Source organism: Manihot esculenta, chromosome 4 (assembly GCF_001659605.2).
Source record: "Manihot esculenta cultivar AM560-2 chromosome 4, M.esculenta_v8, whole genome shotgun sequence".
In the NCBI taxonomy this organism is placed as follows: Eukaryota; Viridiplantae; Streptophyta; class Magnoliopsida; order Malpighiales; family Euphorbiaceae; genus Manihot; species Manihot esculenta.
In genome coordinates, this window is record NC_035164.2 from 20,418,074 (window position 1) to 20,445,681 (window position 27,608).

Sequence of the window (27,608 nt, forward strand, 5' to 3'; positions counted from 1 at the left end):
TATAGTAGGAATCATGTCTTGGCTATCCATAGAATCCTCCAAATGTATGTCTAGGCTGGTCATACTGATAAAGTGTGGGATATTGATCAGTTGGGTGTCCCACATATCCACAGATCCTACATGGCCTTGGTGGCTGAAATTGTTGAGCATACCTTCTGGCAATAATTTTTTCAAGAGATGTGAGTTCAGAAATTTGAAAAGAAAGGTCAGATGTACTTACCTCATCCATGATTCAGATCTGCGATGGTGACTGTGCCTTTGGTGAGATGTTCGGCGGTGCTTTTTTTTTTTTTGGTTTGGTCCTGAAAGAAAAACAAATAAGTTAAATCAACTCCCCGGCAATGGCGCCAATTTTTGACTCGCGGTTGTCAAAGCTGGTAAAAAATAATCTTTCTGGTTATCAACAATTTACAACTGCAGATAGTGGTGAAAGGATCGAATCCACAGAGAATTGAAAACTCACATATTTCTCTTTTTATGACCAAGAAAATAAACTGAAACGATAATAAACTAAAAATGAGATAAAAACTGAATGCGGGATAAAACGAGATAAACTGAAATTGGGATCAAAACTGTCAACAAAATAACAGGGGGAGTTTGGGATTGATTGTAGTAAACTAATAATGAGAACAATAATGGAAATCAAATAATTAAATAAAGAGTAACCAATAATGAGAAAGCTCTAGTTGAAGTATTGGATCCACTTTAGTTGTTGGGATTGATCACAGACACTTTGTTCTTTTGGGTTGACCCAATACATTAGTTATGGAGTTGGAATAAGATTCTCACTACCATTATCTCTCCTTATTATCAAATTAATTAGGGAACGTCCTCTAATCAATTACTAATCAACAAGTTGCCAAGGAACGTCCTTGGGCCTCAGGCAACAAACAACTGTTAATTGTATTAAGAAATAGAGAGATCCAGTCCTAACTACCCAAACGTATGGATATAACGCTAGATCATGCAACTTCCTTGGTTTTTATGCCAAGTGTTCTTATGTAAGAATAATCTAAGCAATTACGGACTTAAATCATTCAAACTAACAAATAATTATTTTGTAATAAAAAATCAACGTAGATCTTAATAACAAAGTAATATGAAAATTAAGCATGAAATTGCATGAATATTGAACACCCAAAAGTTAAACAATATTTGATCAAGTCTCACAACCCATTAAACAACTAAAGCTTCAACCAATATTCAACTAGATTAAAAGATTTCAGCCTCTCATGGCTGAAACAAAAATAAAAAATAAAGAAAAGAAGAAAGATAGAAAGATAGAAGAAGAGATGTGAATTTCGCAGGTGTCTCCAAGTGTGTGCACATCTTTGAATAAGGAAAGAAAGATCTGTGATTTGAATTTCAAATAATCTTCTGACTGAGCTTTCCTTATTTGCTTTTGCTTCTACACTTCCCTTATTTGAAAACTTTCCTTTTCTGAAAACATTCCTTATTTGAAAACTTTTTTTTTGGCACTTTCCATATTTGGCACTTTTTGGCAGTTTTAAGAGTATTTTCTCCATAATGACTCTTTACACCTAATATCTGCAAAATATGATTAAAACCACAAAATTAGACAGAAAAGATGTAAATAAACATCAAGAACATAATTATAAAGTGGACTAAAATATGCTCTATCAATAACCCTAGAAAGGTTGTCCATTGTAATTGCCTCTACACTGCTGAGTTCATGTCAAACCATAATTTATGTAATTAAAATTTCGATTAGACTGATGTCGAGGCTACTGATAGTGATTGTCGAAACCGTCAGAAATAACTTATTAATAATCAACAATTAAGAACTGTAGATAGTAGTAATAGGGTTGAATCCATAAGGAATTAACACTATAACTTTCCTAACAATAACTTGGGCAAATTAACAATAAAAGTAAAATAAAGGGGGTGATTTTTGATGATGATGAACTAAGACTAAAACTAAAGTAATATAAGAAAGAAATTATTAAGAGAAGAGTAAATGAATGATAAAAAAACTCTAGTTGAAGTGTAGAATCCATTTCAGTTTAGGAATTGATCATTGATACTTTAATTCTTCTAGTTGTTTCAATAAATTAGTTTAGGTTGTGGAAGATGCTCCACACAATCAAATCTCTCCTTAGATTTAGTTTGATTAGGAAACGTTTGCTAGTCAAACACTAGTTAATAAGTCGCCAAGGAACGTCCTTGAGGGTTTTTACTTTTCAATTGTTAACTGCTTTAAGAAATAGAGAGACCTAATTCTAACTTTGCCAACTGCGTGGTTAGTTAGATCATGCAACCTCTTAGTTGTTACTCTTTTGTTTGAACAATTTTAAGCAATTACGGACTTAAAATATTCAAACTAACTATATATTACTTTGCAATTAAAAACAACGGGCCCTATTGATCATAACAGCAAGGCAATAATAACATGAAGAATAAAGTTGCATAATTAAATACTGAAAAATAGAAGATTGACAATAGAGTTTCAGATCTCCTAATTCACAATTAAACTGAAATTTCTCCAACTTCAACTAGAAGAAAATGTATTTAGCCACTCATGGTTGGCAAAGAAAACACAAAGAGAAAAGAAAGAAGAAAAGATTCAGGTTCGGTGCTGCTGAGGCTCTCCGAATTGATGATGTGCTGCTGCTAGTTTGCTGCCCCTTTTATAGATGCAAAAACCCTAGATCAGTCCCTTATGAGATGAAATTCCTTTTTGACTTGGTCTTTGATGCATTTCTTAATTGTGTTTCTTCATAAATAGACTTTCTTGAGTGAATGAATTCTTTTTGCAAAGTGTTTGATGTGTTTCAGATGTGTCTTGGTATGTTTGAGATGAAATAGAACTCTTGAAATTTGAATTTTGGTGTTTCCCGCCATTCTACACTTTTATGTTTTGTGATGATTGATTTGCCCAGTGATTTAGGCAAAGCCAGTCTATGCCGTTTCTTCCCTTCTCTGTTCTGCGATAATCGATTTGCCTAGTGATTTGGGTAAATCGCTTCTGGCACATCAAAATCTTGAGTTTCAGCTTCTTACTTTTATCTACTTGTGCAGCCCTCTTGGCCATTCTTGGAGGTAATTTGCCCAAATTGCTTTGGCCAAATCAACTCTTCATGCATTTTAGGCCATTTTCACTGATTCTTCATTTTTCATCTTTTTCTGCAAAATATTATAAAAAACACAAAATTAGCTAGAAAATATATAATTTAGCATCAATAATATTAGTAAAAATGTGGCTAAATTATGTTTGATCAGCTACCATTCAACACGTTCTTTCGCTCTTTTTGTCATCTCAATGGCATCTGCCAAAGTGAAAATCGTAGCTAATCCCATCATACAACGATTTCATTATTCAATCCCCTCTAATAATGAGTAACCTGCTGGGCTTCATTCTCATAGTTATCACACCTCACCTGCAACTTTAAAAACTCCTCTATACATTCATCCACCCTTCGACTCCCTTGAATACAATCATGATACCGATTATAAAAAATCTGGGTGTGATCATTAGGCAAGAAACGTTGTTCAATCATTTGCTTCATCAACAACCAGTTTTGTATAGATTCAAGTCTGTTGTGATAGCGTTCATTGTGAACAGAATTCCACCATGCTACCGCACCATCCTTTAATTTGTAAGCCACAATTGGAACCTTTTGATCCTTTTCCATATTTATAACTTTGAAAAATCGATCAACCTCTACCAACCAATCAAAGATAGATTTTACATGCAACGAACAAAAAAAGTTTTAAAGGTCTATTTTTATCTTGTAACCTTCGTGATAATTCTGTTAGGGATTTTCAAAAATTGGATTTGCGAACTGGCTGTGGGTGTTCGGCTGCGGCGGGTTGGTTGTTGCCCTGTTGTAGGGCTAGTTGTCCGATCATCTCCCTCAATTCTATCAAGGATGTCTCAATTGCAATGAGTCGCGCCTCTTGGTTGTCGGCCATGTATGAACATCTCTCTGATACAGACTAAAATAGGACTGTTTAGACTCCATCAGGATTTTTAACTAATAACATTTGATTAAACAAAATTCAGAAAATAAAAGGCTAAAAGCCAAAATTTCTTATTGAATTTTTGAAAATTAAAAAGTATCTCAAACAATCAAGAAAAGAGCTATTATAATAATAAAAATCCTAATGTGAAAAATTATGAAAAAATCTAAAAAATAATTAAAATATAAAATTGACCCCCTAAACGATCTAATTTGAGTCTCGAACTTTGTGATAGACTTATGGCTATTATCACAATTTTAAAAGTCATCTGTCTCAAAATTTCCTTTTCGGAAAGCTATTGTGGGCCTCCAACGAATGTCGGTAGCAAAAGTTCCAAGTCTTTCATAAAATCCAAGGCTAGTTGCTCTGCATCAATTCAGTTTTCTTTAAACTAAACCAAAACCAAAATGATATTTATCGATTCAGTTTGATTCAGTTATACTTCAAAATCGGTTTGGTTCAATGTGAAATTTTAAATCATTCGATTTTTTAGCTTTCCAAATTCAATTCAATTTGAAACCGTACTGACTTAATGCTCACCCCTACTGGGGACAATAAATATGGTGCTTGAGGCACCTATGCATCAGATCACATATTAGTGTTCGTTCCGTCTCCATTATTCATACAAATACCTTGACAAAGCACATCTCTACCTGCAAACAAGCTCTGCCAAATCCATGAACTCTGTCATTTAGAATGTGCTTGACAAAAAGAAGAACATGGAAAATAGATACCCTTTAGAAGTCGCGCCCATAAACTACAAGGATTTTGAATAAGCCTCCAACACTGCTTTGTTAGACAAGCAAGATTGAAATTAGTAAAATCTCGGAATCTAAACCACCCCATAACTTCAAAACATAGGATTTGTGCTAGTTAACCCATCTCAGCTTGCAATGCTCTTCATCACCTCCCCACTAGAAATTAGACAGTAAACTATTCAACTCAAATGAAAATTGTTTAGGATATGAAAAAAAGGGACATGGAGTAAGTTGAATGATAGAGCATAATTTAGGCCATTTTATCATGATATTATTAATGTTTATTTATACCATTTCTCCTAATTTTGTGGTTTTAATCTTGTTTTGCAGATATTAGGTGTAAAGAGACGATCTGGCGAAAATGCTCTTAAAACTGCCAAAAAATGCCAAATATGGAAAGTGCCAAATAAGGAAAGTTTTCAGATAAGGAAAGTTTTCAAATATGGAAAGTGCCAAATAAGGAAAGTACAGAAGAAAAAACAGATAAGAAAAGCGCAGTCAGAAGATTATTTGAAATTCAAATTGCAGATCTTTCTTGTTTAAAGACGTGCAGACACCTCAGCAGTCAGATCTTCCTATTTAGGTAGCAAGATTTCAAGAAGATGCACTTGCCTCTCTTGCATTAAGCATTCAAGATTTAAAATTCAAACGAAGGCTCCACCTAAAAAGGAAAGATTGAAAAGCATATCTTTCCCTTTGCACAACCCATCCGCGCGCCACCTTCCTTCTGAAGAGCCATCCGCGCGCCTCCTTCCTTCTGAAGACCTTGCAACGCGATTCTTTCCTTTTCAGATACAACTTGGGCAACAACTTAACAACTTGGGAAGCAAGTAAGGACTTAGGATAACATTTGCAACTATAAAAAGACACATAAGTAGCCTCCCCATGCTTTTTCTACACCCCCTTGGACATACTTACGGGATTGCAAGTGGCACTATCTCTTCTTCTTCCTTTTTTGTTTTTTGGTTTTTGTTTCAGCCATGAGTGGCTGAAACCTTTTATTCTAGTTGAAGATTAGGTGAAACTTTGATTGTTTTATGGATTGTGAGATCTGAACATACATTGTTATCTTTGGTTTATTCAATATTTATGCAATTTCATGCTTGATTCCATTATTGCTTTGTTATTTTGATCAATGTGGCCAATTGATTCTTGATTGCAAGGTAATATATTATTAGTTTGAATAATTTTGAGTCCGTAATTGCTTGGATTGTTCAAACACAAGAACACTTGGTGTAAAAACTAAGGAAGTTGCATAATCTAGCAATATCACCATACGTTTGGGTAGCTAGGTTTGGATCTCTCTATTTCTTAATGCAATTGACAGCTGTTTGTTGCTTGAGGCTCAAGGATGTTCTTTGGCAACTTGTTGATTAGTGATTAATTAGAGGATGTTCCCTAATTGGTTTAATCTTAAGGAGAGACATGGTGGTGAGAAGCGTCTTCCATCCCCATAACTAATCTATTGAAACAACCAAAGAAACATAGTGTCAATGATCAATCCTAACAACTGAAGTGAATCCGATTCTTCAACTAGAGCTTTCTCATTATTGATTTCTTTTATTTTAATTATTTGCCTTCTTTTACTGATTTCAGTTTTAGATCTCTTGAATCAATCTCAAACCCCCCTATTTTACTTTCAGTTTATTTGCTTTCAGTTTATCTCGTTTCAGTTTACTTCTCTTTTAGTTTATTTTTATTTCAGTTAATTCTTTTGGTCTTGATAGGGAAGATAAGTAAGTTTTCAATTCTCTGTGGATTCGATCCTTTACCACTATCTGCAGTAGTAATATTGTTCATAACCGGAAAGGTTATTTTTGAACGGCTTCGACAACCGACAGTCATTGAAATAGCAGATAAAATTGATTGAATCATACAGGCATGACTAGCCTAAGACAATAGCTTTTGTTTCCATGGTTGATTTTTTGACTTAATCCTATTCTGATAAGTACGAAAGCTTGTTGTCGTGAATGGCCTAAAAGGGACCAGCAAATCCAAATAGCAATTTTGAGGAGACTAATTCTCGCATTTGAAACTTTCCCAAAATATGAAGTTTACGATCCAAAGGCATATGTTTGCTAAACAAAAAGTGAGATTTTTGGAAATTAATTGTTTGCCCAATAGCCAACACATAGGACTAAATTAGATGAAATAATATCTCTATCTCTTATCTTGTGGCTTGAGCAAATAATAATGTATCATATGTAAATAGAACATCACTAGGAGCTGGTGCAAACCGAGCAACCTTAACACCTTTTAGAAGTCCCCATGTGATAAGCTGATAATAAAATGTAAGAAAGAGCCTAAGAAATAAATAAAAACAAGTAGGGAGACAAAGGATCTCCTTATTGAATGCTTTAAGATGGATGAAAAGAAGCAAAAGGAGACCTATTTATTAAGATGGAAAAGGTAACAGTCGAGACACATTGCATCACCAACTGAATCTAAGATGAAGCAAAATCCATTTGCAAAAGCACCTTATGAAGAAAATCCAAATTCACCTAATCATAGGCCTTATACATACCCAATTTTAAAGCCATATAGTGCAACTTATTGTTCAAAGTTTTAAGACAGTGAAAAACCTCATAAGTAATCACGATGTTGTCCTGAATAACTCGATGGTGAACAAAGGCATTTTGATCTTTAGGAATAAGGGAGGATATCAACAGCTTAAACCTATTCACAAGAGTTTTGGAGATAACTTAATACATAAAGTTGCATAGACATGATGGCATGAAACTGGAGAATATCAATAATATTATGACACTTAGGAATAAGAACAATATTAGTCATGTTCATTTCTCAGAGCATATACCTTGAATGTAAAAATGATGAGACAATGATTGGCCAACAATATCTCAATTGCGCTGATAGAATAAACTAGAAAAGTCAAGAAGACTTGGAGCTTTATCATTGCCCAACTAAAACACTTATGCCTTGACCTCAACATCAGATAGGGGTAATAATAAAGCCTCGTTAATCGTTTGAGTGACCAAAGAGGGAATAAAAGTAAGAACCTGATCACTACCCTGTAAAGATCCAGCAGTGTAAAGCTATTGAAAATAACTATTGATATATAGATGAAGAGCAGCATTTTGATTAATTCAAAAACTCATATCAATTTGAAGATGAATAATATGATTACACCTACGCTATTAAATAGTAGATAAATAAAAGAATCGTGTGTTTCTATCCCTTTTCTGCAACCACTATACATAAGAATGTTGTTTCTAATGTAGTTTCTCCTGATGCACAAAGTATGAAGTTGATATAATAAATGAGTCTCAATATCCGCATTAGCAGAATCAAAAGGCCTATTATAAATCTCTTCTAACTTTTGCTGAAACTGATTCATCTAACAATTATCATTCCAAACATTACATAAGCAGAAAAATCACTTATAGTCCATATTAAAGCAGCTTACAAGTTGAAATTTTCTTTATTGAATGCATCATATGTTTTCCATTCTCCCATCAATCTTTCAACTCAGTTACTAGGGATTGCAAATACGCATCCAACTTATATTTTGAATTTTTGGGTCCTGGGACAAGTATAGTGAGAAACATATACTCACCTTTCATGCATAATCATAGGGGTAAGTTATATGATATCAATATGACAGGCCATGATGAATATTGCTGACTAGATTTTCCAAAGGGTTGAAAACCATCGGTACATAGTCCTACACGGACATTATGTTTCTTAGCACTGAAATGAGGCCAATTATTATCAAAAGCTTTCCATGCATGTGCATCAGATGGATGATGCATTAAATCATCATTAGTCCCATGATTGGCATGCCAAGTTATGTCCTTAGCTGTAGCATTAGATGCATATAATCTTTATAGTCTAGGTGTGATTGGTATGTAATACATTTTACTATAAGCAACATAGGTTTTACTAGAGCTCTGGCTATCTCACAATCGTTTATACTTCGGATGATCACACACTTTGCACCTGAGCAATTCATTATCCTCACCCCAATAAATCATACAACAATTTAAGCAACTATGAATCTTCTGAATTGGTAATCCCATGCCTTCAAGCAATTTCTTTATAGAATAGAAATTATCAGTAAACAAATTATTAGTAGGTAAAATTTCTTTGATGAATTGGCAAATATTATCAAAATATTATCCAGACAAATATTGTTCAGATTTGATGTTCAATATCTGATAGCGGTTGTCGAAGCCGTAAAAAATAAACCTATTATCAATCAACAAAGTAATTTGTCGGTAGTGGCAATAGGGTCGAACCACAGGGATTTGACACTAAAGATCTTTCTAATTATGACTTGGACAAGTAAAAAAAATAAATAAAAAGAGAGGGTTTATTTTGATGATAATGAATTAAAATTAAATAGTAAGAGAAAGCAATAATTTAAAAAGATAAGTAAATCAATGGGAGAAAAGCTCTAGTTGAAGTATGGATCAATTTCAGTTGTTTAGAATTGATCATTGATTCTTTGATACTCCTATTTATTTCAATAAATTAGTTTAGGTTGTGGAAGACGCTTCTCACAACCAAATTCCTCCTTAGTTTTAGTTTGACTAGGAAACGTTCGCTAATCAAACACTAGTCAACAAGTTGCCAACGAACGTCCTTGGAGTTTTTTACTTTTCAACTGTTGACTGCATTAAGACTTAGAAAACCCTAATTCTAACCTTGCCAACCGCGTGGTCAAGTTTAGATTATGCAACCAAATGTACTTGTGTTCAAACAACCTAAGCAATTACAGACCTAAATTATTTAAATTAACAATTTATCACTTATGCAATTAAAAGCAACATGCCTTAATTAATTCTAATAACAAAGAAATAATAGCATAAAGATCAAGTTGCATAAATATTGAAAAATAAAAGCTTAACAATTGTAACGACCCGAAAATCGGACCGCTATCGGCGCTAGGGTCCGGGTCGACTTAAGGCCGCCGGGACCCGTAGCAAGCCAAACATATATCCTGGAAACCTGTATAATCCCATACATGATCAGCAACATACATAAAAATTTAAACTTTTCTTTCATTCATCCAACTCAACCTGAACATATACTGTATATAGTCATCATCATAAACCTGATCCCTCTGTGGGATCTCAACAATGCCTCAAAAGGCAAATACATCATGAGATGAGTTGGCTTCCATAACATTATAAAACATTTTGATCATGTAATAAAAAGGGATACCTCAATACATAGTGTCAAGCACAATATCTAATCCTCAATATCATTACACATAACATAACTATAGTATACTGAAAACTCTTTCATTACATCATAATACAACTGTCATGTCCACAACTAACTATTACATACACTCTTCATATCTCTGGCTAACCTCCTGGTCTACCCTGTACCTGCACATCTGGGGTTAGGGGAGAGGGGTGAGCTACAAAGCCCAGTGAGCAGAATAGTGGAAACAATATATTAAAAATTTCATGCTTCTATGGAATGCAACACATCACAACTAATCACATCTCGGATGGTATTGTCACCTATAGTCCTCTACATAGTCCAACTGTGCCGGGACGTAGAATGGGTACAACCGGTCTTTCTCTTAACATAACATATCATACAGTCCAACTGTGCCAGGGACGTAGAATGGGTACAACCTGGACTTCCTCTTACATCGTGCCAGGGACGTAGAATGGGTACAACCTGGACTTCCATACCATATCATGCCATAACATCATCATATCATATGAGGACTAAAGGATCATCCAATAACCAATCCACATCATCATCATAAATGCAATGCAACATATTCATGAATACTAATGCAAGCAACCTACTATAACTCATGGCATTCATGATGCATGGATCATGCTCAAAATTCATATTTCATTTATTTTAAAACTTTAAGGTTTATTCCACTCACCTCTGGCTAGCTCTGACAAACTCTGTAGCAGCTGGCTCACTGCTGGGGTCCTCGGTTCCTCGGGTCCGAACCTACACAGGTGGACTCCAATGAGGGACCAAACATGCATAAACTTAACTCTAATATATTCCCCAAAAACCCCCTAAAACATCATGGAAATATCACATAGAGATATGCATGAAGTGGCTGAACAGGGCACTTTCGGCGGCACCTTCGGCGGCCGAAAGTCCTGGACAGAGACGAAACTCAGGTAGGTTCGGCGGCACCTTCGGCGGCCGAAAGTCCCAGACAGAGACGAAAGTCTCCTTTCGGGGGCAACTTCGGCAGCCGAAAGGCCTGCCTCCCCAGCCATGTTCGGCGGCCGAAAGTACCTTCGGCTGCCGAACCTGGTTTCTGCCAAAGGGCAGAAACTTGGCTCCCTTTGCACATTTCACCTCCAAACCTTCCAAACATGCATATTTCTCAACCAAAGCATGCATACAAGTTCCTAGGGGCCTCAAACATGCATATACCCCATCTACAACACTTCAATCATACACAATCAAGCTACATTGCTCAAAAATCACATAAAACCTAACATTTACTTAAGAACTCATACAACCCTATACATGCCATTCTACCCCATAAAATCACTTAAAACTTACTTAAAACATACATTGAGCTTAAGATCGGCTCTTACCTCTTGAAGCTCGAGGGTTGAGGAGATCTAAACTTGGAGATGGGAGAAGTTCCAACTTTTGGTCTCCAAGCTCCAAAACTCGTTCTAAGCTCAAAGATCTTCAAAACCAAAGTTATAAACTTGTAAAGATCATGGAAAAAAAGGAAGGAAAAACTCAAGATTGGGGAAGGATGGCGGAATGCTCACCTTGGCCGAAATGGGGAGAAAAAGCTCGCCCATTTTCGGCTAAGGGACCCTTTTATAGGTGGCTGGCCAGGCCACGTTCGGGGGCCGAACTTGCCTCCGCATGCATGCCATGTTCGGCGGCCGAACTTAACTTTCGGCGGCCGAACCTGAACTTCCCTCACTCATGCTTTCGGGGGCCTAACGTGCCTCCAAAACGCATGCATGTTCGGCGGCCGAACTTGACTTTCGGCGGCCGAACCTGGGTTTTCCTCCAAAGACTTTTCATGCAAAAACTCATTTAATTTCATACTTAAAACCATGAAATACCTTAAAACATTTTATGAAAACATGTTTCTACCCTACTAGAGGCTTCCGACATCCGAGATTCCACCGGACGATAGGAATTCCGATACTGGAGTCTAGCCGGGTATTACATTCTCCCCCCCTTAAGAACATTCGTCCCCGAATGTACCTCAACTAGCACACATAGCATGGCATAAAACATAACATACATACATAGCACATAAAACTCACAGGGAACTAACCTCAGAAAAGATAAGGGTATTGCTGGAGCATGGACTCCCGTGTCTCCCAAGTGCATTCCTCCAAATTGTGGTGGTTCCACAGGACTTTCACCATCGGGATTTCCTTGTTTCTTAACTTTCTGATCTGGGTGTCTAGGATCCGTACTGGCTGTTCAACATAAGTGAGATCCTCTTGGACCTCCACATCAGGCTCACTAAGAACCTTGCTCGGATCTGACACAAACTTCCTCAACATTGAAACATGGAAAACCGGATGGATTCTTTCCATTGAAGCAGGTAAATCTAGCTTGTACGACACATTCCCAATCTTTTGCAAGATTTCAAAGGGTCCGATGTATCGTGGGGCTAGTTTACCTTTCTTCCCAAAGCGAACCACTCCTTTCATTGGAGACACCTTGAGCAATACCAGATCCCCCTCCTGAAACTCTAACTGTCTTCTGCGGACGTCTGCATAGCTCTTCTGTCTGCTGGCAGCAGTCTTGATTCTTTCTCTGATTATGGGTACCACCCTGCTGGTGATCTCTACTAGCTCAGGCCCTGCCAAGGCCTTTTCTCCAACTTCCTCCCAGCAAACAGGTGACCTGCACTTCCTCCCATATAAAGCTTCGTATAGAGCCATCCCAATGCTAGCATGATGGCTGTTGTTGTAGGCAAACTCCACCAAAGGTAGATGCTGCCTCCAAGAACCGCCAAAGTCCAACACACACATTCTGAGCATATCTTCTATGGTCTGGATGGTCCTTTCTGACTGTCCATCAGTCTGGGGGTGGAAGGCAGTACTGAAATCCAACCTAGTACCCATGGCATTCTGCAGACTCCGCCAAAATCTGGAGGTGAACTGGGGCCCTCTATCTGACACTATTGAAACAGGAACCCCATGCAGTCTAACTATCTCATCAACGTACACCTGCGCCAACTTGTCCACAGAATAGCCACTCCTGACAGGGATGAAGTGAGCAGATTTGGTGAGTCTGTCCACAATCACCCATATGGAGTCCAATCTGTTGGACGTTGCCGGTAACCCCACTACGAAGTCCATAGCTATATTCTCCCATTTCCATTCTGGAATAGGTAGCGGGTTAAGCATTCCGGCTGGCTTCTGATGTTCCAGCTTCACCCTCTGACATACTTCGCAGGCGGACACAAACTGTGCCACTTCTTTCTTCATCGCTGGCCACCAATAAACCTTCTTTAGATTTTGATACATCTTGGTGGCTCCTGGGTGAATGCTGTATCTTGCATTATGAGCCTCTCTCATAATGTCTCCTTTTAGCCCAATGTCATCTGGTACACATAGTCTGCTCCCATAGCGGAGGATCCCCTTGCTGTCAAATCTGAACTCACTGTCATTGCCTGACTGAACAGTCCTGGCAATCTTCACTAACTCCGGGTCCTCATGCTGTTTCTGAGCCACCTGCTCCAGAAACACGGGTGCCACTCTCATCTGGGCCACCAAGGCACCTATACCAGACAACTCCATCTGTAGACCTTCCTCAATGAGCTTGTAAAACTCCTTCACCACTGGTCTCCTCTCTGCCGTGATGTGGGATAGACTGCCTAGTGACTTCCGGCTTAGGGTGTCTGCCACGACATTCGCCTTACCCGGATGATACTGAATCTTACAATCATAGTCACTCAGCAACTCTACCCATCTCCTCTGTCTCAAATTCAGATCCCTCTGACTCAAGATGTACTGCAGACTCTTATGATCCGTGAAGATCTCACATTTTACCCCATAGAGGTAATGCCTCCACATCTTGAGTGCAAAGATTACTGCTGCCATCTCCAGGTCATGTGTGGGGTAATTCAACTCATGCTTCTTCAGCTGCCTAGAAGCATAAGCAATCACCCTCTCATTCTGCATCAGTACACAACCCAGTCCCACACGGGATGCATCACAAAAGACCGTAAAGTCCTCATCACTAGATGGCAGAGCTAAAACTGGTGCTGAAGTCAACCTCTTCTTAAGCTCTTCAAAACTCTCCTCGCACTGGTCGGTCCACAGAAACTTCTGATTCTTCCTGGTTAGTCTGGTCAGAGGAGCTGCTATCTTTGAGAAGTCCTGAACGAACCTCCTGTAGTAACCTGCCAAACCCAAGAAACTCCTGACTTCCGTCACTGAAGTGGGTCTAGGCCAGTTAGCCACAGTTTCTGTCTTCTTGGGGTCTACCTCTATCCCATTCTCTGACACTACATGCCCCAAGAACGAAATACTCCTCAGCCAGAATTCACATTTAGAGAACTTGGCATACAAGCCATGTTCCCTCAAAGTCTGCAAGACCAACCGCAGATGATGGGCATGCTCCTCTGCATTCCTGGAATACACCAAGATATCATCTATGAAGACAATAACGAAGTGATCCAGGTACTGACTAAACACTCTGTTCATGAGATCCATGAATGCTGCAGGGGCGTTGGTTAACCCGAACGGCATTACAAGGAACTCAAAATGCCCATATCTAGTCCTGAAAGCCGTCTTCGGCACATCTTCATTCCTTATCCTTAGCTGATGGTACCCCGATCTCAGATCTATTTTGGAGAAACAACCCGCTCCTGCTAGCTGGTCGAATAGATCATCGATCCTTGGCAATGGGTACTTATTCTTGGTAGTGACTTTGTTCAACTGTCTGTAGTCGATACAAAGTCTAAGGGATCCATCCTTCTTTCTTACGAATAACACTGGTGCACCCCAAGGTGAAGTGCTCGGTCGGATGAAACCCTTTTCTACCAACTCTTGCAACTGTTCTTTCAACTCCTTCAACTCGGCTGGGGCCATCCTGTAGGGAGGGATAGAGATCGGTCTAGTTCCAGGCACTAACTCTATCTCGAACTCTATCTCCCTAGCAGGTGGTAAACCTGGAAGCTCATCAGGAAAGACATCCTGAAACTCTCTGACAACTGGCACCAAGGCTGGCTCCCTGACCTGGCTGTCTAGCTCCCTCACATGAGCTAAGTACCCCTGACATCCCTTCCTAAGCAACCTACGAGCCTGAAGAGCTGATATCAGACCTCTAGGTGTGCCCCTCTTGTCTCCTCTGAAGACGACCTCTGACCCGTTCTGATCTCTGAACCTGACTACCTTGTCCCTGCAGTCCAAGGTAGCACCATGGGTAGATAGCCAATCCATCCCTAGAATGACGTCAAAGTCTGTCAAATCTAGAACCACAAGGTCGGCGGAGAGGCATCTTCCCTCAATAAAAACTGGACTATACTGGCAGACTGACACTGCCACTGACGGGTCACACTTGGGTCCACTGACCCATAGGGGACACTCTAACCCAGAGACTATCAGACCTAACCTCTCAACGGCTCTCGGAGCAATAAAAGAATGAGATGCACCCGGGTCCATTAATGCATACACATCAGAACACCCAATGACGAGATTACCTGACACCACGGTGTTGGATGTGTTAGCCTCCTGCTGTGTCATGGTGAAGATCCTGGCTGGAGCTGATGGACCTTCACCTCGGGAACCAGAAGAAGAGGCTGCCCCTCTCCCTCTACCTCTGCCACTGCCCTGAGTTGTGGCTGGAACTGCTGGCTGTGCCACACTACCCGAAGCTGTCTGCTGGGGCTGGCCCATAAAAGGTGCTCTAGGACAATCCCGAGCCATGTGTCCCTCCTGTCCACATCTGAAACATGTGTTAGTCCCAGCTCGACACACTCCCCTGTGCGGTCTTCCACATCTCTGGCATTCTGTACCATCTGAGCCTGAGCTCGAGCCACCGCCAAATCCCAGACCGGATTTCAACTTGTTCCAAAACTTATTCTTCTTCGGCTTCCTGGTGGTGTTATCCCACCTCTTCTTACCTGAACTCTGAGAAGAGAACCCTGGTCCTCCTCTGCCTGGGGTCTTAACCCCTGAAGGCTGGGTCACTGACTGCCTCACTGACCCCTCAACTATAGCACTTGCCTCCATTCTTCGAGCCATATCCACCACAGTGTGGAAACTTTCTCTCTCAGCTGACTGAACCAACGAGGAGTACCTGGAATGCAGCTTCATAACATATTTCTTGGCTTTCTTTGTATCTGAATCTAGAGCTTGCCCTGAGAAAGGCAACAGCTCCAAGAATTTATCCGTGAACTCCTCTACACCCATGTGCTCTGACTGTCTCAGTTGCTCAAACTCAATCATCTTCAGTTCTCTGGAACTGTCTGGAAAAGCCCATCCAGCGAACTCATTCGCAAATTCTTCCCATGTCATACCGTCTAGTCTCGTGTCCACATAACACTTGAACCATTCCCGTGCCTTCTTGCACTTTAGAGTGAACCCTGCCATCTGAATGGCCCTGCTGTCACTTGCCCCTAGCTCATCAGTTATTGTCTTCACTACTCTTAGGTACTCAAAGGGGTCATCCCCTGACTTGTATTTGGGAGCATCTAGCTTAAGGTAATCTGTCATCTTTACCTTGCTCCCATCGACTGAGCTAGGTCTAGGAGGTTGAGTAACTGGGGCTGTTGTTTCTATAGGTGGTGGAGGTGGAGGTGCAGCATTCCCCGAAGTGGGGTTTGCCGGGTTTGGATAGAAGGGTGAGGGTGGATAAGCTGGGTACTGTGTGTAAGGCGGATAGAAAGGTGGATAAGGCATGTAGGTAGGGTAGGGGTGAAAGCTGGAGTAATCCGATGTACCTCCCATCGGATACCCTGAACCCTGTGGAAAGGGTGGATAATGGGGTAGAAAACCATACCCCGAGGCCTGAACGCCTCCCTGAGACTCCCCTGTCCCTTCTTCCTGCATGCTCACATCCAGGTTCCCATCCCTCCTCTGATCCTCTTCCATAACCTCTCTCACGTCTGAAGAACTTCCTCCTCTATCTGTCCCCCTTCTGCTAGCATCAAAAGACCTTCTAGGGTCCCTCGACACTCTTTCTCTGTTGGCTCTACAAGACATTGCCCTAGGCAATGTGGGAGGACGGGCGCTCGTGCCCTCATCCTCAGGTGGCACTCCAGTCAATCGTGCAGATCGACGAGTTCCTCTCATCCTGTTTTCTGAAAAACAGTACACATCATACAAGCATTAGCATCATATGGTTCATGTGGGCACACATGAACCCTCATCACATACATCACATAGCATAGCATATCATTAATGCACATGTACAAAAGCATGGCATTTCACATCATCATACAAGACAGGACTCCACATCCTATCCTAGTGGACATGACCTTTCCTATTGTGCTTGACCTTCTATAACATCTATGAGCCCGACACTCTAGGTCCGACCATATGAACCTAGGGCTCTGATACCATTCTGTAACGACCCGAAAATCGGACCGCTACCGGCGCTAGGGTCCGGGTCGACTTAAGGCCGCCGGGACCCGTAGCAAGCCAAACATATATCCTGGAAACCTGTATAATCCCATACATGATCAGCAACATACATAAAAATTTAAACTTTTCTTTCATTCATCCAACTCAACCTGAACATATACTGTATATAGTCATCATCATAAACCTGATCCCTCTGTGGGATCTCAACAATGCCTCAAAAGGCAAATACATCATGAGATGAGTTGGCTTCCATAACATTATAAAACATTTTGATCATGTAATAAAAAGGGATACCTCAATACATAGTGTCAAGCACAATATCTAATCCTCAATATCATTACACATAACATAACTATAGTATACTGAAAACTCTTTCATTACATCATAATACAACTGTCATGTCCACAACTAACTATTACATACACTCTTCATATCTCTGGCTAACCTCCTGGTCTACCCTGTACCTGCACATCTGGGGTTAGGGGAGAGGGGTGAGCTACAAAGCCCAGTGAGCAGAATAGTGGAAACAATATATTAAAAATTTCATGCTTCTATGGAATGCAACACATCACAACTAATCACATCTCGGATGGTATTGTCACCTATAGTCCTCTACATAGTCCAACTGTGCCGGGACGTAGAATGGGTACAACCGGTCTTTCTCTTAACATAACATATCATACAGTCCAACTGTGCCAGGGACGTAGAATGGGTACAACCTAGACTTCCTCTTACATCGTGCCAGGGACGTAGAATGGGTACAACCTGGACTTCCATACCATATCATGCCATAACATCATCATATCATATGAGGACTAAAGGATCATCCAATAACCAATCCACATCATCATCATAAATGCAATGCAACATATTCGTGAATACTAATGCAAGCAACCTACTATAACTCATGGCATTCATGATGCATGGATCATGCTCAAAATTCATATTTCATTTATTTTAAAACTTTAAGGTTTATTCCACTCACCTCTGGCTAGCTCTGACAAACTCTGTAGCAGCTGGCTCACTGCTGGGGTCCTCGGTTCCTCGGGTCCGAACCTACACAGGTGGACTCCAATGAGGGACCAAACATGCATAAACCTAACTCTAATATATTCCCCAAAAACCCCCTAAAACATCATGGAAATATCACATAGAGATATGCATGAAGTGGCTGAACAGGGCACTTTCGGCGGCACCTTCGGCGGCCGAAAGTCCTAGACAGAGACGAAACTCAGGTAGGTTCGGCGGCACCTTCGGCGGCCGAAAGTCCCAGACAGAGACGAAAGTCTCCTTTCGGGGGCAACTTCGGCAGCCGAAAGGCCTGCCTCCCCAGCCATGTTCGGCGGCCGAAAGTACCTTCGGCTGCCGAACCTGGTTTCTGCCAAAGGGCAGAAACTTGGCTCCCTTTGCACATTTCACCTCCAAACCTTCCAAACATGCATATTTCTCAACCAAAGCATGCATACAAGTTCCTAGGGGCCTCAAACATGCATATACCCCATCTACAACACTTCAATCATACACAATCAAGCTACATTGCTCAAAAATCACATAAAACCTAACATTTACTTAAGAACTCATACAACCCTATACATGCCATTCTACCCCATAAAATCACTTAAAACTTACTTAAAACATACATTGAGCTTAAGATCGGCTCTTACCTCTTGAAGCTCGAGGGTTGAGGAGATCTAAACTTGGAGATGGGAGAAGTTCCAACTTTTGGTCTCCAAGCTCCAAAACTCGTTCTAAGCTCAAAGATCTTCAAAATCAAAGTTATAAACTTGTAAAGATCATGGAAAAAAAGGAAGGAAAAACTCAAGATTGGGGAAGGATGGCGGAATGCTCACCTTGGCCGAAATGGGGAGAAAAAGCTCGCCCATTTTCGGCTAAGGGACCCTTTTATAGGTGGCTGGCCAGGCCACGTTCGGGGGCTGAACTTGCCTCCGCATGCATGCCATGTTCGGCGGCCGAACTTAACTTTCGGCGGCCGAACCTGAACTTCCCTCACTCATGCTTTCGGGGGCCTAACGTGCCTCCAAAACGCATGCATGTTCGGCGGCCGAACTTGACTTTCGGCGGCCGAACCTGGGTTTTCCTCCAAAGACTTTTCATGCAAAAACTCATTTAATTTCATACTTAAAACCATGAAATACCTTAAAACATTTTATGAAAACATGTTTCTACCCTACTAGAGGCTTTCGACATCCGAGATTCCACCGGACGATAGGAATTCCGATACCGGAGTCTAGCCGGGTATTACAACAATGGAGTTTTAAATCTCCCAATTCATCACAAAACTGAAATTTTCCAACTTCAACTAGAAAAGAAGGTGTTTAGCCACTCATGGAGGACAAAAATACACAAAAAGAGAAAGACGAAAGGTAGAAAGGAGGCTGCTGCATTGCTGCTAAGGTTCTGCAGAAAATTCAACTCTCCCCCTTGCTGGCTTGTGGCTGTCTCCTTTTGTAGGTGAAGAGTCCTAGTCCAATTAGGATTTGGAATCCTAATTTGACTTGGTCTTTTGTAGTCTTTTATTCCTTCTTTGCTTTTGTATTTAATCATGAATAAATCTTCTTCTTGGAGAAAGCCTTTCTTGGGAGTGACTCTTGGAGATGTCATAGGATTGGTCTTGTGGTGTTTGAAGTAGGATAGGACTCCAACACTTTTGAAATTCTGATTTTTCCTTTTTTCTGCACTGCTGTCCTTGTCTGTGTCAGTTTGATTTGGGCAGTTGATTTGCCCAAATCGCTTGCCCAAATCATTTCTGCAAGTTAGTCCCAGATTTCTGCTCCAGCTTCCTGCGAGTGATTTGACCAAATCACTTTGACCCAACCAATTTTCCAGCTTTTTCTGCAATTTTTCTCCAAGTTTCCAATTTTCTCCTTTTGTGTAAAAAATCATAAAAACATGAATTAAACTAGAAAAATATGTAATTAAACAGTAACAAAGATAATAAAAATGTGGCTAAATTATGCTTGATCAAATACCTCCACACCTAGCGTTTTGCTTGTCCTCAAGTAATAAATAACTTAGTCAATCAAGCCCCTTTTTCTTTTGAGCCTAAGTACCACTTAATCAGCTCCCCTAAACTCCCAAATTGAAGCACTATAATGTAGAGTACATGCATTAAGGTTGTCCTCTCTTTCCTTGTTTCCTTTTACCCACCATGGCCAAGAGAAAGTTTTTTTATTTGATCATGCTTTTTTCTTTCATTTTAGGCTTAATGCAATCCCTAAGAGTGACTTGCCCCCTTCAAAGCATTTTTATTTAGCAGCACTTTTTATTCTTGCCTGAAAGAGTCACCAACCTTTTTACTCGAAAGTGCATATTGGTGATACCCACCCCCGGTTACTCATTTGGTCACTTTTTCAAGTGGCTACTAGCTCTGTTCATAGTCTTTGACCATCGAAACAGGTTGTGTTTTGTGCCTGAGTTTTTCTTTTTTTTTTTCTTTTCTTTTTCCTTTTTATAATAGTTTGGGCAAATCAGCTCTCAGAGAGTTACACTAAATTTTTATTGCATGTATTGATATTTTTCCTTTGACCATAGCAACTTCACAGATCCAATTTAAGAGAAAAACTCCCTAAGTAAAGGTAATACACTGTAAATGATTCAATTTAGATTTAAAGGGTTGAAAAATTTAATGGGTCATGAGATAGGAGGCTCTTTGAACTTTGTCATCTATGCTGAGTAGAGCAAAGGCTAAAACAAAATCTGTGTGTGTGCAGAAATGAATATGGGTGCAAAAAGAATTGTGAGTGAGAAAAAAAAATTTTTGTGTGTAAAAGGGTAAAAAGATGTAGAAAAGAGACAAAAAGATAGCAAAAGATAGCAAAGAATAGTGCAAAAATATTCCCCAGTAACCCCACACCTAGTACAAACATTGTCCTCAATGTAAAACATATAAGGAAAAAGAATAAGAGAGAAAGGGACTTCCCGGCCTGTGGGTGATTTTGTCAGTGATTTGGGCAAATCACTCGGCCAAATCACTGGCTGTCATAGTCTATGGGTAGAAAATTGTCCACCAGCAGTTGCAGTAGGTGCTGCATATGTTGCATTCTGTCTTCAATTCTGCTGAGACGAGCCTCTACTATCTGGTCTTGAGGTGCTTCTGGTGGTACCTCATCTGCTGGTTCCTCTACTGCCAACTATGCTGTCTCCTCTGCTAGAACAGGGTGCTGAGAGGTTGTTGGCTGGTTGGCTATCTTCTTCCTGAACACACGCTCATGGCATGGTGTGATAGGTCCTGCAGGTGCAATAGAAAAAACTTTCCCGATTTTTTGAAGCAACCCCATATCATCCAAAGTGCACAGGTCCAGGGTGGCTGGTTTGCTGGTGGGGTAAGGTCAGTGTGTGCAGGGTGCAATAATTTTAGATTCACTGCTATGGAAGTGATCAAATGGCCAAGGATCAGGGAGCGGTGATATTTGATGGTGCTGGAGAGCTACGTGGCAACCCAGTAGCCCAAGTGAAGTTTCTGGTTTGTGGACATACTCCATAGAATGTATAACTCTGTTCTGGTCAGGATGTTGGGTGCATCCTTCCTCCCAGAAAATGTATATGCTAAGAACCTGTGTAAATACTTAAGGCAGGGATTTCTGATGTACAGATCTTTGGATTTTGTGGGTGAGTATGTGTCAGGTGGGTTGTCACACAATTCCTCATAGGCAGTGCCGGGATTAAACTCAGTGGGGAAATCCCAGGTGGAATCAGGGCATTCACAGCCCATGGCAATACTAAACTCATACAGGGACAAGCGAAATCGCTATCCTAACAGCCTAAATCCAACAGTATCTGGCGTGTGCAGTGTGGTCATGGCTGACTTGTCAAAATAGAATGTGGTGAAGAACTCATGAGTGAGCTCAGTGAAGGCAAGCATGTGTAGGTAGAAGAAAGTGTTCCATCCAATTGCATCAACAAGAGATCGTACCTGTTCTTGATGTCCTAGTGCTTCAAGGGTGCTGTGGTGGATGAAATTACCTAGGCGGTATGGCAGAGCAGAGACCTTGTCCAGCCTGGTGCGTTCGGATGGCTTGTTGAAGGTCAGCGCCTTTATCACATGGTCTGGGTTTGCTGGTTTGTCAAATCGCTGGGCAAATTGCCTTCGTTGTGGCTCACAGGAGATGTGTCTGGTGCATCACTGGGGACTTCTGGCCGTCGCTTTAGGCTCGACAATGGTGATGATGAAGGCATTCTTGGCCATTTCTGTCTATGGCTGGTGGAAGGGGTGGCATCAGGAAGAGATTCTTCTTCAGGGGTATCTATCGCGACGGTTGGTGTGGCAGGTGGTGGGGCAATCATTGATGCCCTAGTTCATAGGCGATAGGTCTGGGCGACTGGTCTTTCGATGTTTCTTATTTTGTCGGCCATCCCTATGTTGGCGTCGTCGGCGATTAGGGGAGGGTTGTCCATGGCCTCCTCGTCACTGTCAGTGGGAATGCAAATGGACCTGGGCATCCCGCGCTTCCTCCATATGCCGGGGCCATCGGTGGTTGTCATCTTGGTTTTGGCCATAGTTCTTGACATCGCCGATGGTGGAGTTCTTGGGGAAGAAGAAAAAGATGAAGCAGAAAGAGATAGCGTGAGGGAAAGGAAAAAAAAAACTATTTAAAGTTATTTGGGGAAGTTGAACTGCCCTGATCATTTAATGCTGGGTCTGTGACTTCTCGGCAGGGTGATTTGGGCAAATCACTTGGCCAAATCACTTCCTCGTTGCAATTTCTTGATTGGCCCTGGTCACGCCATTTCTGTGATGTTTGAATCCTGGTGATTTGGCCTACCAATTTGGGCAAATCACCCGCCCCAATCACTTCAGCTGGGCTGCCTCCCAGTAGCGCCATGGTTTTATGTCTTGGGCTGGACTGCCTTGCCTTGATCAGCAGGTTGGGGAAGGGGGATCTAGGAGAACCTCCTCTATAAGGTGCACAGTAAATCCTTCATAGAAGTGCTTCAAACAGTGCCCATTAACTTTGAAAACCTTGCTTATTTCTAGACTGCGTATGTCCACAACCCCATGTGGATAGATGTGCTCCACCAAGAATGGCCCAATCCACCTAGACCAAAGCTTCCCAGGAAATAATTTGAACCTTGAGTCAAAAAGCAAGACCTTATCACCAACTTGAAATTATTTTCTGGAGATATGTTTATCATGGAAGGCTTTAGTCTTGGCTTTACAATCCCATGAAGCTTCATATGCATCACGCCGAATTTCCTCTAGCTCTTGAAGTTGTAATTTTCTGTGGGCTCCAGCTTCTTTCTCATCAAGATTACATCTTTTAACAGCCCAATAGGCTTTGTGTTCAAGTTCTACGGGTAGATGGCAAGCTTTCCCATAGATCAGCCTATATGGAGACATTCCAATTGGTGTTTTATAGGCTGTTCTATATGCCCAAAAGGCATCATTGAGGTGCACACTCTAATCCTTGCGATTTGGGCAGATTGTCTTCTCAAGGATGAACTTGATCTCTCTATTTGAGACTTCAGCCAACCCATTTGTTTGAGGGTGATAGGCAGTAGAGGTTCTATGGACAACATGGTGCTTTTTAAGGAGGGTTTCCACTATCTTATTGCAGAAATGAGTGCCTCTATCACTGATTATGGCTTTGGGCAAACCGAATCTGGAGAAGATGTGGGTTTTCACAAAATCAACTACCACTTTTGCATCATCAGCCCTTGTTACTTTGGCCTTAATCCACTTGGACACATAGTCTATGGCCATGACTGTCGGTTGTCGAAGCCGGTCAAAAATAACCTTTTCAATTATCAACAATATTACTATGGTAGATAGTGGTGAAAGGATCAAATCCACAGGGAATTGAAAACTTACCTATCTTTCTTATCAAAACCAAGAGAATAAACTGAAAGCAAGAGAACTGAAAGCAAATTAAACTGAAAGTGGAATAAACTGACAATAAAAGTAAAAGGGGGGTTTTTGAGATTGATTCAGTTAAACTAATGAAGAAAGTAATAAAGTAAACGACTAATAAAAGTAAAGAGAAATCAATAATGAGAAAGGTCTAGTTGAAGAATTGGATTCACTTCAGTTGTTGGGATTGATTATTGAAACTTAGGTTCCTTTGTTTGATTCAATAAATTAGTTATGGAGATAGAAGACGCTTCTCACCACCATATCTCTCCTTAAGCATAAACCAATTAGAGAACGTCCTCTAATTAATTACTAATCAACAAGTTGTCAAGGAACGTCCTTGGGCCTTAGGCATCAAAACAACTGTCAATTGCATTAAGAAATAGAGAGACCTAATTCTAGCTACCCAAACGCATGGTGATATTGCTAGATTATGCAACTTCCTTAGTTTTTACACCAAGTGTTCTTGTGTTTGAACAATCCAAGCAATTACGGACTCAAAATTATTCAAACTAACAATATATTACCTTGCAATCAAGAATCAAGTGGCCACATTAATCATAATAACAAAGCAATAATGGAATCAAGCATGAAATTGCATAAATATTGAATAAACCAAAGATAACAATGTATGTTCAGATCTCACAATCCATAAAACAACCAAAGTTTCACCTAATCTTCAACTAGAATAAAAGGTTTCAGCCACTCATGGCTGAACCAAAATAAGAAAATAAAGAAAAGCAAGAAAGAAGATGAACCGAATCTTGGAGGAGAAGAAGGAGGCACCGGCCAAGGCTCTTTGTGTGGCCGAATTGAAGAGTTGTGGGAAAGGGCGTGCGGCTGGCTTGAAGAGGACTTTATATAGTCTTTAGGTGCTGCCCTAGGTCTCCCTTGCTGCCCAAGAGTGCTTTGATTGCTGCCCAAGTCTTGCCTTATTGCCCATGCACATATTGATGAGGTGGAGCCTCTCTTTTAAATTTTGAATTTTGAATGTGCAAGACTTGAGGTGGCATGTGTGTCTTCTTTGGCTTCCTTAACAAGCCAAATTTGAATTTCAAATTTGAATGTGCATCTTCTAGAGATTTGGCTTCTTCAATAAGGAAAGGAATTGTTGAAGATTTGAATTTCAAATTACTATGCACTTTTCTTGTTTGCAACTTTCCTTATTTAGCACTTTTCTTATTTAGCTGAATCTTGAATTTTGAATGCTCTTGGAGATTTGAAATTTAAAGTTCAAATTACTTTCCTTGTTTGGCTCCTTTCAAGTTGCACTTGGCATGCTTGCTCTCCTTTGCTCCATTTTAGGCAGTTTTAGGGGCATTTTCACTAAATTGTCTCTTTACACCATTTTCTGTAGAATAAGATCAAAATCACAAAATTAGACAGAGAAAGTGTAAACTAACATCAATATCATTATGATTAAATGGTCTAAATTATGCTCTATCAAGCCATCAGTATGTAGGTGTTGAAAAAGGAAGGTGGGAATGGTCCCATGAAGTCAATGCCCCAAATGTCAAAGATTTCACAAACCATGATGGGTGCTTGTGGCATTTCACTTCGGTTGCTGAGGTTTCCCGTTTGTTGGCACCTTGCACATGACCTACAAAATAGATGTATCTCGAAATATGTTAGGCCAATATAACCCACATTCAAGGATCTTTAGGGCTATCTTGCGTGGACCAAAATGTCCTCCACAGCTGTATGAGTGGCAGAAGGCTAGAGCTGAAGAAATTTCTTGATCCGGGATGCATCTTCTTATCACTTGGTCTGCACAATGCTTCCATAGGTAAGGTTCATCTCACACATAATACTTTGCATCTTTCTTGATCTTGTCTCTCATGTATTTGGACAAATCAGAAGGTAAATCACCTGTAGCGAGATAATTTACTATATTAGCATACCACGGTTCTTCTTCTTGGACAGCAAAAAGGTGCTCATCAGGGAAGGTTTCATTGATGGGTGACTCGCGATTGTTGAAGCCGGTAAAAAATAACATCTCCGGTTATCAACAATATTACTACTGCAGATAGTGGTAAAGGATCGAATCCACAAAGAATTGAAAACTTACCTATCTTTCTCAACAAGACCAAGAGACTTAACTGAAAGCGCAACTGAAAGCAAAATAAATTGAAACGAGATAAAGCTGAAAGCAAACAGACTGAAAGTAAAATGGGGGGTTTTGAGATTAATTTAATTGATCTAATTCTGAAAGCAGTAAAAGTAAAGCGAATAATAAAAATAAAGGGAATTCAATAATAAAAAAAACTCAAGTTGAAGAATCGGATTCATTTCAATTGTTAGGATTGATCATTGACACTATGTTTCTTTGGTTGTTTCAATAGATTAGTTATGGGGATGGAAGACGTTTCTCACCACCATGTCTCTCCTTAAGATTCAACCAATTAGGGAACGTCCTCTAATTAATTACTAATCAACAAGTTGCCAAGGAACGTCATTGGGCCTTAGGCATCAAAGCAACTGTTAATTACATGAAGAGATAAAGAGATCCAATCCTAGCTACCCAAACGTATGGTGATATTGCTAGATTATGCAACTTCCTTAGTTTTTACACCAAGTGTTCTTGTGTTTGAACAATCCAAGCAATTACGGACTCAAAATTATTCAAACTAATAATATATTACCTTGCAATCAAGAATCAATTGGCCACATTGATCAAAATAACGAAGCAATAATAGAATCAAGCATGAAATTGCATAAATATAGAATAAACCAAAGATAACAATGTATGTTCAGATCTCACAATTCATAAAACAACCAAAGTTTCACCTAATCTTCAACTAGAATAAAAGGTTTCAGCCATTCATGGCTGAAATAAAATCAAAAATAAAGAAAGGAAGAAGAAGAGATGTGGTCACTTGCAATCCCGTAGGTGTGTCCAAGGGAGAGTAGAAAAAGCATGGGGAGGCTCCTTATGTGTCTTTTTATAGTTGAAAGTGTTGCCCTAGGTCCTTACTTGCTGCCCAAGAGGCTGCTTGCTGCCCAAGAGGCTGCTTGCTGCCCAAGAGGCTGCTTGCTGCCTAAGTTGTGTCTGAAAAGGAAAGAATCACATTGCAAGGTGTTTAGAAGGAAGGAGGCGCGCGGATGGCTCTTCAGAAGGAAGGTGGCGCGCGGATGGGTTGTGCGAAGAAAAAGATATGCTGTCCAATCTTTCCTTTTTAGGTAGAGCCTTCGTTTGAATTTTAAATCTTGAATGCTAAATGTAAGAGAGGCAAGTGCGTCTTCTTGAAATCCTGCTGCCTAAATAGGAAGATCTGACTTCTGAGGTGTCTGCACGTCTTTAAACAAGGAAAGAAATATCTGCAATTTGAATTTCAAATAATCTTTTGATTGCGCTTTCCTTATCTGTTTTTTGCTTCTGCACTTTTCTTATTTGAAAACTTTCCTTTTCTGAAAACTTTCCTTATTTGGCACTTTCCATATTTGACACTTTTTGGCAGTTTTAAG